Source organism: Elephantulus edwardii, unplaced genomic scaffold (genome assembly GCF_000299155.1).
Source record: "Elephantulus edwardii isolate Elephantulus edwardi_28Jun2011 unplaced genomic scaffold, EleEdw1.0 scaffold00127, whole genome shotgun sequence".
NCBI lineage: Eukaryota > Metazoa > Chordata > Mammalia > Macroscelidea > Macroscelididae > Elephantulus > Elephantulus edwardii.
Window position 1 is genome coordinate 6535110 of NW_006399877.1, and position 11218 is coordinate 6546327.

The following is an 11218-nucleotide window of genomic DNA, read 5'->3' on the forward strand; positions in this document are numbered from 1 at the left end:
AAGAAAGAAAGAAAGAAAGAAAGAAAGAAAGAAAGAAAGAAAGAAAGAAAGAAAGAAAGAAAGAAAGAAAGAAAGAAAGAAAGAAAGAAAGAACACTTCAGGGGCAGAAAAGGTCACCTCCTGGTGGACAGATTAGTACATGGCCAATCACTTGAGTGGCAATGCCCCCTGGTGGACAGAAAGAACACAGCATGATCTTTAACGTGGAAGAGATTGAAAAGTTCAAAAATGGCTTGCAAAACCCAATTAAACAAAGGATGGAGAAGGCGCTATTAGAGAGAGGGAGAGGTAATGCTTAGCAAACACCAAAGAACCTTGTGCAGGCAAAACCCACCAAACATTGGAGAAAGTTAACATTGCTGATGAATGCAATAGTTCCCCACACACACACGTACACACACCCATACGCCAGAATCACAAAGAACAGAGAAACTATAGTCTGTTCAAATGACCAGGGCAAAGGGAATGAAAGTGCATCTCAAGTTTACGGAATAATGAATAAAAGAAAGGACTATAATACAACATCAAACATAATTAAAGGGGAAACAGGCAAACAGTAAAATGTTCAAAGAATACAAGATAAAAACAACATGGGGCTCTGAAAGAAAGGTTGTGTAACCTTTGCAGACAACTTATATTTTGGTCACACATTGTTTCTCATTATTGTTTAAGATCCTTTTATAAATTTTAACAATTCGGTGCAAGGATAAAGATCATAAAGTAGGATCAGGTAGGAAAGAATGACAAATTGGAATGGAAACACAAGGAAGAAATGGGGCAAGTGCCCTTACATCGTGGAGACAGCAATAAACATCATGGGGAGGAAACACAGTATACACGAGTTATTAAACGGGAAACTATGTGCTCTGTATGTTTCAACCAAATCACAGTAACAAGGTTTTTTAGAAACAAAACAATAACAGGGAATTGTTCTTAGCTCCAGGTCATTCAAAACCAGATCTCTGGCCAGAACTGGTTGTAGTATGTTGATTCCTGGATTCGGGTCCACATAACTACAAGGAACAGAATTGTGACCATGGCTGTCTCCCCAGATCTTACACCTTTGGTCAAGCCTTCTGTTCCATCAGTTCAACCAGATGTATGCCTCACTGTATGAGTCCAGAACTTTTGAGTGCTGTTTCCGTCTGTATTCAAATCCTTGGCTTCAGAATCTTACATATTTTTTCTACACTATGCTTTTCTTTGAAGGAAGGCCACCATTTCTTCAGAAAATCCAGATTAAAGTGGCCAGGAGATGCCAATAGGTGATGGGTAACAGAGCATATATGGATGATTTATCTTCTTTTACTAGGAAACAAAGCAGTGAAAAAAATTGGGTAAAATCACTAACCTGCTATCACAAGAGTCCACAATTAAGGTTGCATAGTGGAATGTACTTGGGGCGGTGGGAGGGGTGCGGGGGGATTGTGTGCCAGGGAGGGAGTCTTTCTTTTACTTTTGAAAGAGAGGAGCGAACTGGGGGGTGGAGGGAGAGGGCTGGGCGGGTAGAGAAGTGCAGCAATGAATGAATGGAAATCCAAATTCTCTGTAAATGTTCATTAAAATTATTTTTTTTAAAAATCACTAACCTGAGGTAGGTGTCCCCCTTTCTCGCAGTTGACACCTCCAATTAAGACCATGTTGGGCATGACAGGCCTGGGATACTCGAACACAAAGTCATATCTTAACAGAAGTACGGCACCTTTCTGGTATAATGTGACCGTGCTCACATCTCTCTTCAGCAAATCCGAGGCTAATTTGTCATAACTTGAATTTCTGAATAACATAGATGATACTCCAACAAATTCATGAGGAAGTTGATCACCCATTGGTTGAAAGTCATTTGATCAGAGAATGAGGTGTAATATTTGGGAATATAGGACACAGGGTTCGGATTTGCACTGATGATGTGCTCCAGAAGACTTGGGAAGCTCCGAGAGATATACACAAAGGGCAGGTCCAGGTACTCAGCTAGGATCACCGCACAGGGCATGACAGCATCTATGAAAAGGGCATGGAATTTACTCTCTCTGAGGAACTGCAGGGTCTCTGAGTCCTTCAGCAGACTCTCACAGTTGGTGAAGTACAAGTCAACAAAAACTTTGACCTTCTTGTACTCTGCTAGAGGGCTGTTCAGGAAAGATGTCTCAGCAAAGTGGCTATTTCCTATAGAGTGGTAAAGCTCCTTCAGCTCTTCCATGCTGTAAGGCACTGGGTAGACTCTTCTGGTGTAGTGTCTGGATTCCTTCAGAAGCAAGTTCACCTCCGGCACCACCACCACAATGTCATGGCCCCTCTGGCTGAGAAGCTCAACGATCTCCTTCGTACTAAGCCAGGGACTTCCATCCTGAGGAACAACCAGCAGCTTCTCACCTCCAACCACACTCCAAATTGCTAACAAGAACAGCCCTACAAAAGCCTTCTGAAGTCCTTGAAAATGGTAGACCATGCTGGGCAAAGGGAGAGTAAAAAAATATTGATGACTGCTTCCCACTGCTTTCCACGGGCTTCTAGTGAGCTTCCTTAAAATAGTCAGTACTTTTCCCAAACCTACTCTACCTCTTGCTGGTTCTGGATTTTGTCTTTTTATAGAAAAGAAACCTAAGTTAATATTTAACCTTTTGTAATCATATAGCTAATGTAAGTCAGTTAGGTCCCTTACCAACTTGTCCCTGAGATTCTCCGTTTATTTTTCTTTGGTTCACAGTATCTTTCTTCCTCTTCAAAGAGGCAGGGCAAAGGTATGATGACCCATCTGGTCTCTAGTTGCCTTCTGCAACCATTTTTGCTGAGTTCATAAGATTTCAACGCATCAATTTTTCTACAAGTGAACAGCTATTGGTATGCATCAACTTTTACCTATTTTCTCAGGGCTTAAAACAAAAGTTATTTTCATAGATGCAAGATTACAGTATGGGGTTGCCCACACCAAGTTCTGATGATTACAATGATGGAAGAATTAAAAGTAGACTGAACTTGAAGAAGTGAATGAGGGAAGCAGGTAGAATGTCCCACCTACACTACACTTGTCTTGAATAAGCCATTGCTATTACTAGCAAACCAGTGGTGTAGTGAGTGTTGTTGTTGTTGTTAAGTGCTATTGAGTCATCAGCAACTCACAGCAACCATATGAACAGAAGTTCTCAATATTTGTGTGACTTTCATTCTGTCTCCAGGTTCATAGGGTTTCCAGAAGCAAACTATTACAGAAATGGATGTCACTCCTGCTTCCAAGCTTGGTTTAATCAGGGAGTTCCACCAAACACTGTCTGCCATCTGTAACCACTAAGGTATTTGACACATCAGTGTCACAACATTCAGCTTCACAGAATCCACAAGTTACCTCTGTACCACAAGTGGACACACCAAGGCTATATGACTGAGAAGAAGGTTTTAACAAAAACAATTACAAAAACAGGCCTGAGGGCCACAGGCCCAAGGGCCCTTCAGCATTTTACCATTTTGGCACTCCCAAAAGCGGGCGACCTCTGGGCCAGAGACCCCCAGTTCATCTGGCAAGTCCACTCTGCTGACACGCACTTGTGGCAAAAAGAAAGCCACAAGTGCCAGAGCATTCCATCATGGACTCTCTTCCAGAAGCCAGAGGCCCCATTGAGTGGTGTAGTGGTTGATAAACCTCTTGCCACTAGGCCACCGTAGTGCCCATTTCCACCTACACTTTAATTAGATCAAGATTTCTCAACCTTAGTTTGGTTGACGTTTGGAGGGGGAGAAGTAGGATTTTCCATTGTTGCAAAGGTAGGGTGTTTCTATGTGTTATGAGATATTAAGCAGCATCACTGACTTCTGCCCACTAGTTGACAGTGTTAAGAGCTTATTGCCAGAAACATAGAACAGAGTCTGTAAAGCGAAGGTTTAGAATACTAGAGTTAATGAGTGTTCAGAGTATAATTCTGTAAATTAGCTACTATCATGTTGAGAAATGAATTCTTACTTTGCTGTGTTAAGTCTGGCTAGAAGGGCAAGTTGTGTGGAAGGAAGACGTGTCTGTTGTGTGTTACTTACATGTTTGTGGTCACCAAAAAGGCAAGTTGTGATAAGGATTGCTACGTATTTACCAGAAAAGGTCCAGAGACTTAATGTCTTAACCAGAAGATGCTGTATCAGGTCAGTCAATGTACTATTCTAAAAATTGTTGTTGTTATTGTTGTTGTTGTGAGGTGCCGTCAAGTACATCCCACAACGACCCTATGAACACAGATCTGAACCCTGTCCTACCCTGGTACCATGCTCACACTTTCTGACACATTGGAGCTTATTGCAGCACACACCGTGTCATCTATCTGGTTGAGGGTCTTCCTCTCTTTTGTCAACCCTCTGCATTTCCAAGCACGATATCCTTCTCCAATTAACAGCCTCTCCTAGGAATGTTGCCATTCTGGCTGGCTACATCCCGAAGGGAGAACTTGCAGGACAGCAGTGTGCTAATCCAAGAACAAAACCCCTCTTTTCTGACTGGTTGTACCTGGGAAGTGTTTCTCATGACAGACTCTGAGAGATTCTGATGGTAAAGCTCCTGCTCAGAGAGATCAAGTCTGCGGTTGCCCCCTCCCTGCCCAGAATCATGGCAGGACAAGATGCTTGCAGGGCGGTGTTTCTGCTCTCTGTACCTGCACTCTCTGCTGGATTTCTGGCCACTGTGCTGAGCATTCCACTAGTATTGACTACTGGCTATGTGACTGGGTGCGAATGTTTGGTGAGGATGACAATTTGCCATTAATGCATTACTGTAGGGTAGAATTTATGTGAAATTATAAATAGGCTTTGGACCTCAGGGTCCAAATAAAGTGTGTGACCTTAAATCTGCAGTTCTTCACACAGGTGCTCTGCTTGCCTATGAGCCCACATGGTAGAGGCCGTAGAATCTTTGCCTAAGGGAACGTGGTGAAGAGGGTCCAAGGCAGATGCAGGAAACAGAACTAGAGCCCACAGCAGCTGCCACAGCTTTAGATGGACTCCCTCCCAGCTCCATACTTCTATATTTGGAACAGGGGTGGGGAGTTCCCAACCTTGGGGGATAGCAGTGTCTGCCATCGCCTTGGGGAACACCAGCTACTTCCATGAAAGAAGAGCTGTTTCTCATAGCCTGTCAGAAAAGTGGTAAGGAATTTCCCTACCAATGCAAAGGTACATGGTTCTCATCCACCAGCTGCTCTGTGAATGACGATGGATGTCCTCCCCCTGTGTTATTTATTGCCTTTGTTAACCTGCTGGAGGGTCAGCTATGGGTCCATTCTGACTTGAAGGTACACATCAACAACAAGTTAACAGCAACAACAATAGCTAATGATCTGGGCTATTTCTACATGCACCTCTTGGCCTCCTGAACGTCTTCTCCGGGAAGTATCTAGCCACATACTTGGCCCAGTGTTTAATTAGGCACTGTCTTTCATGTTGCAGGGTTAGTGTTTTCTATAAATGTTCTAAGTGAGTCCTTTGTCTGAAGTATCTTTAACAAATTTTTTCCGTAGTCTGAAGGAGTTTAGTTTCAGTTCTTCTGGAGAAGTCTGCAGATGCTCATCAGAATCAGAATTTCATTTTTAGGTGGTTCCAATTGTTAGTTTACCTTCCGCGTTTTGCACATTTTCTGTTACAGCTGATAGTCTTTGTGCCATGGATTAGGGCTCCCAGGTCTGCTCCATTTTTTATTTTATGTTCTTTATAGGTTTAGGTTTTATTCCTAGGTCCTGGATCCACCCTTAGTTAAGTTTTTAATATGATTTGAGGTATGGATCTTGTTTCAATTCCCTGCAGTTACCCAGTTGAGCACCATTTGCTAAAGCGGCTATCTTCCATGGATTCCATCGTTTTGCCAAGGATGTGTTATCCTCAGATGGATGGGTTTATTTTGGGATTCAAAGTTCTGTCCCATGGGTCTATGTACCTGTTGTGATGTTTCATGCTTCCCCCCTTTGAACAAGCCTTTTGACTTGTGCAGTAACTGGGTCAGTGTCCAATGGGATGTTTCATATTCCAGTTTGCCCTGTGGATCTCTTGTGTGTTTAACTTGTTCCTGCAGACAGGGAGTCAGCATGTTGCTTTGGTTGTCAGAGGCTCATCTTGACTCATAGTCGAGTAGTTCTTAATCAAGTAGACTCATGATTCAGTCCTCATGATTGCTGATATGTCTAAGGTCTTGTCGAGAGTTAAAAATAATGTCAGTTCATAACAACCAAATTATCATGTGGTTCTGAAGATCATAAGCTGTGACCAGCTTCTAGAAAAATGTCAAAGGTAGTTTCGAAACCACCTTTGGAAAAAGGAGCATAAAATAAATGTTCCCCCAAATGGAAAATGTGGTTTCATACTTTTTCCTTGAAAGTCATAGTGTCCGAGGATCCTACGAGACCTCTGCGAGTAAGAAACAGGACTAGGGGCCTGGTGCCTTCTTCAACAAAATGATTAAATGCTCCCCTGACAAAGACCACAGATTGGAGTGAGGAATACTTGGCCACAATTAAGCCACACATATCAAAAGGATCTGTAAACACCGCATCAAAAGAACTGCCTCTTAGGAACTCGACCAATTTCACATCATTAAATAAACTCTGACAATGTGAAAAAAAGTATTTAAACACATTTCTGATTGAAATCAGCATAGAATACAAATCCGAAGGCTGACGTTTCCACTGAGAGTTGGTGAAGAGCAAGAACTCACGACTCAGGTCCTCTATCGAGTAAGAAGTTGAGTAAGTCTTCACCGTGAGGTTGGAGGATTTGTCCAGGTGCCAACCCACCTCAGACATGACCACCACCACCTCGTGCCCCCTCTGGCTGAGTTTCTCCACCACGACACGCATGCTGAGCCAGTGACTCCCACTCATGGGTACAACCAGCAGCTTGCCGGCTCCAGCAAAGCCAGATGTCAGCAGAAGCCAGGCACACAGAGGAAGGAAGCCCGTCAGAGCTGCAGGCTCCAAACAGCCCAAAGCAATTTGCTGCTTGGACTCAAAGCTGGTGTAATAAGCTTGCCTCACAAAACCTGCCTTAAGTGAGGGTTTGTATTCTGACACCATTCCGAAGTGCTTACTCCTGTTGTTACACTTTGCAATTATTTTGATTTGCATCTTGTTAGTTGCCGGGAGCTCTGGTGGCTTGGTGGTGAGAAGCTGTACTTCAAAGCCGAAGGCACAACAGGTTCAAATCCACCAGATGCCCCACAGAAGGATGGGCAATCTTGGCCTTTAGGAGTAACTACCTCTGAAAACCCACTGGAGGGTCAGTTATGGGTTGGTTCCAACTCAGTGGTACACAGCAGCAACATCTAGAGGTTTTTACGATTTCTTCATGTGTGTGTTGACCATGTGACGTTCTCCTTGGTGAAGAGTCTTTCCATGTCTTTTGCCTATTTTCTAGTTGGTTTATTAGTCTTTGTTGTTGTTGTTGTTAGAGGCACTGTAGTTCTCTGTCAATTTTAGTTCTTTGTCCCTTGTCATAAATATCATATTGTCAAATGTTTTTTTCCGCTAGTCTGTGAGCTTTCTTCTTACGCTATTGGAGAAAGATTCTGATACACACAAGGATTTTCTTGTTAGAAAGTCCAGTTTGTCGATTTTATTCTCTCTTGGTTGTGCATTTTTGGCTATGTTTGCAAGCCTATTCATACTCTAGACTAGGGCTTCTAAATTTGTTGACACTCTCATGCTTTACTGGTAGGGTTGTAAAATGTACAATCACTACAGTGAGCAGTTTGATGTTTCCTCAAGAAGGTGAATACAGAAATCCTATATGACCTGGCTTTTGAACTTCTAGGGATAGACCCCAAGGAAATCAGAGGCAAGGCACCAATGGAGATATGTACACCGAGGTTTACTGAAACACTACTCACAGTTACAAGAAAATAGAAACAGCCTAAATACCCATCAACAAACGAATGGATTGAGAAATTCTGGTGTACTAAGGAACAACAATTTCATAAGATACTATTTCTAATACGGGAGAGTCTAGAGAGCAATATGCTGAGTGAAATAACTCAGTCTCATAAGGACAAATACTGTATAAGACCATTATTGTGACAACAGGAGGATAACTGAGCAAGATGTCTTTAAATGTTCAAAAGGGGGAGAAGAATGGGCAGGGGCTGATAAAAGGGGTAATCATTAGAACAGCAGAAGTTAGTGGATGGATGAGGGGGTGAAGGAATAGGAAAGATGCAATGGAGAGTCGAGAAGATGAGGTGAAAATAGGCATAGATCAATAGTAATTAATTATATCAAATATAATATATAAGAATGATTGCCTAAAACAATATGCACGAACAAAATACAAAATAAATGGAAGATTGTATAAGACACAATGCACATGCATGAAAACAAAGAAAGATTGTATTAAAACCAATAAAATTAGGTAAAAAAATATTATGAACCTTGAGAGGCCAGATAATATTATGCTGAGTGAAATAACTTGATCACAAAAGAACAAATATTGCATAAAGACTAATACTATGAAAATCTGCTGTCAGGGACTTCTCCAGAGCACTGAAAAGCAATGATATCAGTCTAGAGACTAAGGTGCACCTGATTCAGGCTGTGGCCTTTGCATTTACTTGCTATGCATAAGAGAATTTGATAATGACTTAAGATGACAGAAGAAGAATTGATGCTTTTGAGTTGTAGAGTTGGAGAGAAGAGTCTTGAAGACACCATGGACCGCCAAGAAAACAAACAGGTCTGTCTTGGAAAGGGTAAAACCAAGTTTCTCCTTGGAGGCTAGGATTTATGAAGCTCTGCCTCACATACTTTGGGCACATAGCCAGGAGGGGCAGGTCCTTGGAAAAGGACATCATGCTCAGAAGGATGGAGGGACAGTGCAGGAGAGAAAGGCCCCAATGAGATGGATTGACATAGTAACTAGGGCAATGGGAGTAGGTGTGTCATAGTCAGTGAGACTGGGTCCAGATAGGGCTGGCTTCAGATTGTTGGACTTAGGAGCACTATAGCAAGCGGATCAACAGCACACAACAATGACAAGAGGGCGAATCAGGGGAGCAGGGAAAGAATGTGCTGTCAAGGAACACCATGAAGGATCAGGACAAGGGCAGATTACCTGGGAAGAACTGATAAAAGGACAGAACGGCTATTGCAATTATCTAGTAGGAGCAAGTAGTGTGGAAATGTTCAGAAGGAGAAGAGCGAGAAGGGGAGAAGTGAAGGGGGGAATAGTAATCAATTATGTAAAACATGAGGTATAAGAATGAATATATAAAACACAATGCACATGGATGAAAAGGGCATTTATCAATAGCAACTCATTTATAATAAAATATTATTCAAGCTTTAAAAGGTCTACAATGTTAATTAACAAAAAATTGAGGACAGGACAGTGGCAGACACCCAGCAGCTGATCACCAAGCCGCAGAACCTATATGACGCCTACGGGCCGCCCGGCAACTTCAATGTGAGCAACCCCCAAACCGTGGGGGTTGGCAGGGCCGCTTCACCACCTATGAAATCAGGGTCAAGACAAATCTTCCTATTTTTAAGCTGAAGGAATCTACAGTTAGAAGACGATACAGTGACTTTGAATGGCTTCGAAGTGGGTTAGAAAGAGAAAGCAAGGTTGTAGCTCCCCCGCTCCCTGGAAAAGCATTTTTGCGTCAACTTCCTTTCAGAGGAGATGATGGAATCTTTGATGACAGTTTTATTGAGGAAAGAAAGCAAGGGCTGGAGCAGTTTATAAACAAGGTCACTGGTCATCCCCTGGCACAGAATGAACGTTGTCTCCACATGTTTTTACAGGATGAAATAATAGATAAAAGTTATACTCCATCCAAAATAAGACACGCCTGAAATTTGGCAAGAAGGAAGCAAAAAAAAAAAAAAGCAAACAAACTTTCCTTGACTAGTAACGCTATGTATGCACTGGTGAAGAAGTTCTAACTAACGTTTAGCACGCTGCACATCAGCTGGTATGACGCGCCTTCAGTATACTAACACTCATTATGATGCTCACTTTTGTTTGTTTTGGCAGTAGACAAGATAATTTGCTTTAGCAAAAATCCTTTCTTTCAGCCTTTTTTTCCAATAGCTATTCCTTGCTGTTTAAATGTGGTGCACACAACTTTATAGCCTCACAAATCTGTTATCCTGGTATAATCTGCAGTGTCCTAACTAAAGTTACTGACTCGGTCTTAAATGCACAGGTTTTGTGTCATGTTTGCTTCATGAATCTGATTCAGTAAAGTATTTCTCTTCTCTCCTTTTTAATGCGCGCTGTCCTAATTTATGTGTAGGATCACTACGCTGGTTTCCAGTACGACACATGTAAGATACACAATTGTGTGCAGAAGGTAAAAATCCTTCATATGGAACATTAATGAGGGACATCTTTATATTCTGTATAAAAACAAAATCAAATTTATATACTAAAATCATTTGTCTAAAATTTTAAGTTGTTTTCAAATTAAAAATGCATTTCTGATATGCAAAAAAATTGAGGACAATATTTTAATGCTAGCTTGCAAAATTACAAGTGTTTAAAAAACAAAATAGGTCAAAATATTTAAAAAAAACACAAGGTAAATAAAAGGCCGTATTAAAAGCAATATATGTTCATGAAGCACAAAGTGTATAAATGATGGCATTAAGAGCAATCTAAAAAATGTGCACTCAATGGTAATGATTGACCCTTCAGCACAAAAACGGATGAACAGAATTAGTGAGAGAACGTCTGTATGATTCTGAAACAAGGGTGGCTTTTGATCTTTGCTTGGGCAGAGATCATGCCCAGTACTGCAAAATGAATTTAGAATCTAAACTATTAAATAATACATCTGCAGGACATCACTCGGGGAGCACATTGCGTTAATGCCACACTCAATGACATTGTCAGAGGGGTGACACAAAAGTAACTAAAATTTTTGGCAGAAATTAAGAATTTTTTAAAAATATATCTCTGAAATAGCAATGAAACCATACCAAGGAATAATTACATGGAATAAGAAAGCGTTGAATGCAACAGACAAGAGCAAAAGAGTTGCCGAATGGATAAGAAAATATGTTTGATCGACACACTTTATAAAAGAGACACATCTAGACAAAAGGAAAAGGGTAGACTAAGCATTAAATAGAAAAAAGAAAGCAAACCAATAATTTCTTACAAAATACAATTCAGGCAAAAAACAATTTAAGACAAGGTAAGCACATTATAATTATAATTACATATATATATAAGAATGATTGCCTAAAACAATATGCAC

The 11218-nt window shown here is 41.2% G+C and overlaps 2 pseudogenes; one reads left to right on the forward strand and one right to left on the reverse strand.

The window, feature by feature from the left end:
* LOC102873819 overlaps window positions 1-6821 on the reverse strand; it is a 57646-nt pseudogene extending 50825 nt beyond the window's left edge.
* Window positions 6822-9200: 2379 nt separating this feature from the next.
* Window positions 9201-9809, forward strand: LOC102874221 (annotated as a pseudogene).
* Window positions 9810-11218: the final 1409 nt, after the last annotated feature.